The sequence below is a fragment of the Etheostoma spectabile genome, chromosome 6 (assembly GCF_008692095.1).
Source record: "Etheostoma spectabile isolate EspeVRDwgs_2016 chromosome 6, UIUC_Espe_1.0, whole genome shotgun sequence".
Lineage (NCBI taxonomy): Eukaryota > Metazoa > Chordata > Actinopteri > Perciformes > Percidae > Etheostoma > Etheostoma spectabile.
The window spans coordinates 12,893,585-12,899,651 of record NC_045738.1 but is presented as its reverse complement, the minus strand read 5'-3'; the positions used below and the strand labels follow the sequence as shown (position 1 = coordinate 12,899,651).

General features: G+C 42.9%; 1 protein-coding gene and 1 long non-coding RNA gene across 6 annotated transcripts in view; one reads left to right on the top strand and one right to left on the bottom strand.

The window, feature by feature from the left end:
* Window positions 1-6,067, top strand: part of bcam (basal cell adhesion molecule (Lutheran blood group)) — a 54,166-nt gene that overhangs the window by 6,413 nt on the left and 41,686 nt on the right. The window lies entirely within an intron of this gene.
* LOC116691331 (uncharacterized) overlaps window positions 1-6,067 on the bottom strand; it is a 15,276-nt gene that overhangs the window by 4,871 nt on the left and 4,338 nt on the right. The window contains exon 3 of the long non-coding RNA XR_004332459.1: window positions 3,808-3,811. This is a non-coding gene — a long non-coding RNA (uncharacterized LOC116691331). The remainder of the gene's footprint in view (window positions 1-3,807; window positions 3,812-6,067) is intronic.

The window sequence follows — 6,067 nt, the reverse complement described above, 5'->3', positions numbered from 1 at the left end:
CACACACACACACACACACACACACACACACAGGTTCCATTATCACCTCGTTTTTCCACACCGCTGGCTTGGCCTGTTGTGGGGATGGAGAGAGAATGTTTTCTTTGAATGCATCCCTAATTTAACTTGTTTGTCCTTTTGTTATTTGAGTATTCATTTGACATGCTTCTTGAAAAATTACTGTACATGATTTGAAACACATCCCATGCTACTGAGGTACAACTTTAGGCCTGCAGACCAATATTTGAACTGACCTCTGACCCAGTCAAGGGATTCTTTTCCTCCCTTATTGCTAACACATAGTGTGATTCTGGTCACTGTTTGACAATGAGATGCTTTAACTGTTCCGGGGGGACTTGGAAAACAGGAGTGGGAACATTAATTCTCCATGCTGGGAAGGAAGAGGAGGAACAGTGGGTGGAGGAGGGGAAAGTGTTCGTGTGTGAGGAGATATTTGTATTACAGCACCCAAATGAACTTGTCATCTTCTGTCAGTGTTCTGTGTGTTGGACGTTCCCTATCATGACTTCATGTCTGTTTGTGTGAGAAAAGGGGGGGTTCCCCACATTACTGAGAGCTAGGCCAGAGTGTCATCACTAAACAGATCCAGTGTCAGTTTGCAGGGCTTACTCGCCTAAGGACATAACTCGTCTTTGTTTTATTGAGGCTTCGCTTACCTGAGCCCCTCTGAAACAACGACCACAGCACTAAAGTTCCCTTTGCTCCTCTGCCTGTGTGAACTTGACTTTGAAAGAGGAGTAGAGGAGTAAAGTTACCATGCATTGACTGTTAATGTTCTCCTCAAGTCACATACTGTTCTTAACTTTAGTTTGAGTCTTTTTATTTCTTACTTTCTTACATTTCTCCCTGGAATTTGCTTGTCAATCTCTTTACCCCACCATCACTGTTTTTCTTCTATGCATCGCTCACACTAATCTTTCTCTCCTCCTCTTCTTACTTGTCTTAACCTCCATCCGTCATCTGTCTCTCATCGCTCCCAGCGACCGACACAAAATACATGCATCGTCCTGACCATGTGTTGTCTAATCATCACAATAGCCTTAACAGAAGGAGCCACTAGGAGCAGGGTGTCTCAAATCCTTGGTGATTCTGAGCAGTAGGGGAAAGTAACGTTTTTCTTTTCTTTTTTGACTGACAGTTCAGCTAATGGTAATAATCAAGCCAGAAGACTAAGTCTCTTCCCTCTGGTGTAACAGTATTTTATAAAGTTGCATCTGTATGGTAGAAGGCACATTAGTGTCTTTTGCAAATCCATTGTCCATTTTGCCAAGTGTATTTCCCCCCAATTCATTTATTATTATTTGGGAAATTCAAAGCTGGATCTCCTGTGTTGTTCATCAGTTGTGTTCATTTTCCGGTAATACTATGAGAGTCAAGTTTCATAGCTTCCTTTTGATTCAGTCTGGCAGGAAAAAAAGTACAAGCTTGCTCCTGGTCCATATGAATATTTAATCCAAAATCAATGCCTTTCAATTGGGTTATGACTCCATCAGGTTAAATGATTCCCAATTACATGTCTGTGCAATCTGCCGAACAACAAACATGATGGATAGTTATTGTGGGGATAATGCTAGACTTACAGAGTGCCTAACTGATTTAGCTTCTTGTTATTAAGGGATAAAGTAATTATAACCCCAATGTTTTGCATCGAGAGCATCTTCCCTGGCAGGCATGTTGCAGCAGCAAGATGAAATTTCGTTAACAATTATTCGTACTGAATGATTATCAAATAGAAGTCCGGCGCTGAACAAACTGTACTGTACTGAGGTGACTACGGTAGAGATTGGGTCTTTCCTGGCTGCCTCGTGGAGTGTTGAGAGAGGCTGAGAGGTTTTGGACAGGCAGCTTGGAGGATCCCCTTTGATCCCATTCCCCATTCACATCACACACACTTCAAGATATGTCTCCGTGGAGAATGATGAAAGATGCACCGACTCCACATGTCAATTAGCAGTTTGGGAGTGTGTGTGTGTGTGTGCCTGTCCATTGAAAGCAGTGTGTAAGGGAGGGTTTGGTTAATGGCAGGGGCAGAGAGGACACATGTTCAATAATAAGGCCTGACAAAAGGGGAAAGGCAGCAGGAGGGAGGATGGGAGGAGGATGGGAGGATGATGGAGCACTCCAATATGTCACTGCTTTTCATTATGTCTTGCTTCTATTTATGGCTGGAAATCAATATCAATACATTAACATCAATATATAAATACAAACATTGAAATATATCACATATGACCATGTCATGTATAAAACAATTAATTTTAGTTTGCTTGGATTGGATTTATGCTGCAACGTATGATTCTTTTCATTATTGGTTAGCTCAATTCAGTTCAGTTTGTCCTTTGTCCCAGAAGGGCAATTTGTATGCAGCAGAAAGACATCACATGGTAATATACAACACAAACCACACAACAATTTACACAATAAAAACAGCAATAAACAAATCAGCCTCAACCTGAGTTTAAGAATGAATAGTTGCAGAGTTGTGTTGGATTGATAATGAAACAAAAAAGAACTACAAAAACCTCAAACAATAGATAATGACAATAAAGATAAATAAATAAATACTGGGGTCAGTGATATAAGCAAGGGCTATTTCCTCCTCTAAGCTGAGTTGAGTGCCTGAATAGAACTGATTATTGTTTGATCTAAAACATTTCAAAAAAGTTTTCAAATGTCTTTTGTTGTCCGGCCAACAATCCAAAACCCCAAAATGTTAATTTCAACAGCAATGAGACACCATTAATAGATTAAAGGCATTGTTGTTGAATTTTGACTACTTTGTAAAATAAATGTAATAAATAATCTACCATCCCAATATAATACCATTGAAAGTCAAGAAACTCCAATACTGAAGTATCATTTACTGGTAAAGGTGCATAGCTGAACTGAATGGATCCTGCTCATCCTGGGCTTAAAGACTATGAGTTCACAAGTGGGATACTTGACTGATATACTCTATGAATGTACGAGTATGGCTTTTCTTTATGTACTGACCTCTAATGTTAGAGGTAGCATGAAAGTAAAGTGTATACCACTCAACTGTGTTCATCTCAAATCATAAAGTGCCTCGCCTCATACATGCTGTAGCCCTTGGACTCCTGACTGCAGCACTTTTTAAATGTATTTATTAGTGAGATCCTCTCTGCACCTGAACAAGGCTACATTGTTTGGACATTCCTGTAGGCTGTCGGAATGCAGGTACTAATACTGGGCTGATTACCCACACAGCAGAGAGATGGAAAAGGAGAGGAAAGGAAAGAGAGAGGAATGGATAGGAAGTATAGATTGAAGGGAATGGAGGAGGGCAGCACGTTGAGGGCTGACGAACGGGGGTACTCGTTGATGGTTAAACCATTTGTGACATGCACACACGCATGAACACATATATGTATGATGGTGCTTAAGTATGTCAACGCGTTTGTCCATCTACATTCTTGTGAGAAGGGGTGTCTGGGTATTTGAATGTGTGTCTGGAATGCATACCCTATTAACTGAACTAACACTGCAGTATGTGTGTCCATGTGACAAATCAGAGGGTAAGCTGTGGGTGTGGGACGGGACCCGGCTGTGTGTGTGGGCATCCGTCACTTGGAGCAGTCAGGGATCTTAGGAGCATGTGAACATTACTGCAACCCCTACGTGAACTGGAATCCGGACTTAACAGATTTTATAAATAAGTGTGTGTGTGTGTGTGTGCGTCCAATCGCTAGCAGTGCCAGCCGACGATGGGACAGCAGTGGATTTGTAGGAGAGCCCACCACTACACTTGGGGGGCCTCACATTCACATGCCTAGAACCATCGCTTGTTAGACACATTTATTAGAGGGTCTTTATGTCAAAATGATGTCTGAAGTTAAAACTTTTGTCAAAAAATGGGGAGGTCAAGCTTTTGTCTCTTGTATTTCTTGTAACAATAGCTTCACTATTTCCTGTATTTCTCTAAATGTTCTCATCCCTATATTTATCTTACTTTATCCTAAATCGGTGGTAGTTCCTTTTCCTGTTTGCATTTTTTCCTATGTGCCACCATGGTTGTGGTTCCTGGTTTGCCAGCTGGTGGTGCATCATACAGACTGTCAGAATTGGAGCCTGCTCTCTTTGGCAAGGAAGTTAGCAAGGTAAAGCCAGCCAAAAAATCTACCATCCACTGCCTACACCCTTTTCTGTAGCCCCTCACCCACACAGACTCCCCACCTCGCCCCATCTGTTTGTGTATGTGCGTGTGTGTGTGTGGGTGTGTGTGTGGGTGTGTGTTTGGCGCTGGTTTGGGGGCAGTTGGTCTAACGGTTCAGAAGAGCATTCAAACCGGGCCCGCTATCGGCATGACAGGGCACACAAAGTCAAAGCCCGGTATGCAGCAGTGACCCCTCGCTAATGCAAACTTCATAGGTAGATCAGTGAGAGATTCTTCATGCTAGGTTCAATTTGAGGAAACGTGGACCTTATGGTTACATTGGTACTAGCCAAACAATGGCAAACTTGTCTTCCTGTGGCTACCCACCTGTTCTCTCCTACCTCGCTTCAGCTGTATCCAAGTATCCGAACATTACCTCCCGCCCTTCATCGAGCACTTTCTCATCATCCCTCCCACACTGTGCTTCTCTCTGTTTTCTTTGTCTTCTCCCATTGGGGAGATTTAGCATTTTTAGTCGGACAAAGGAAATGGTGGCGGGGACTAAGAAAGAGGAGAGGCAGCTGGACGGTCATGGACTTGAGATTGTGTTGCATGTGTTCACTTCCAACACTGTCTGCACCTTTTTCTCACAATGGCTTCATTTCTTCCTTTCACTGTCTCCTCACCCTTCCCTGTTTTTGATACTTTCACCTAATTCCAGTACCTCTTGTGTTCGTGGTTTCTATTCTCACTAGTGCTATTACTCCACGCCACTCTCCGTCGCTCATTCGATTTCTTATACCACATCCCACTGCCTGCTTCTCTCTCTCTCTGCTGTTCGTGTCAGTCTGCTCCCACACGACTATGTGGTCAGAGCCCTGGCAGTGGATTATGAGTCAGTTGACTCACAGAGGGCGGCCAAAGCCTCCAGTACAAACATGAGACAATATTCAAATGATTGGCTGTTTGGCTCTGGACAGTGGAAACCAGCCTCCCTATCAGCTTGAGCCAGACTCGGTCCACAGGTTTGCCCATAAACCATATTAGCCAGTAACACACTGCAGTGCTTCTGTTTGTTTGCAACAGCTGCTTTGGGTGGAGTACAGTCCAAAATGGAACAATGTATCAGATAAATACAGAAGCTGCTATCGGTTGTTTTCACATAAAGTCATTCTGAATGTGGGTGGGAGGAAGAGATTGAATTGCAGAAATCAGATTTTTTTTTTTCTCAGTGGCTAGCGAGGGCATGTCTGACCATGGGTGAGTTCAGTAAGTTTTAATTCCTCAATTCCTGTGTCTGTTCTCAACAGAAAAATAACTACAATTTGGGCAAATAGTGCAAACTTAGAGCACAGTTGATGCAGTTCCCTGCTGTAGTTCTTTAATCTGCAGATAAAATGGTTGCATTTGGATATGTAACATCTTGCATAGTGCACAATGTGCGGCATAGCTCCTATATGTGGCCACTTATTTGCAAAATATTATAAATGAAGCAATTAATTGTGATTAATGACAAGAGGGGGTTAAGCATCTGAGTTCCCTCATACTAAATCCATATCTTTCCTCTCCAATCTGGGAAGCACATTTTCCTCTGTCTACTGGGACTTCCGATCCCAACTGCCTTCACTTGTGCATGGCTGAAACTTAAGTCAGAGTGTTACCTCCACGTGTCTCCCTGTTTTGCCTGCCACCTCAGCCTGTGGTTCACAGCTCATTATAGAGATATGGGGATAGAGGGTTGGCTTTCCTACCCCCCAGCCACCTTTCTTCTTGAAGATGGAGAGTTGAAGTCATGGAAAATTCTGGAGCTCTGCTGATGATAGACAGCTTCCACGTTTCCTGTCCGTCAACTTGGCTTACTTCTTTTCCACATTCTTCTGCTCCCAGTTCCTTATTTCTTCTCACCTCATCTTGTATTTGACAGGACCCCCC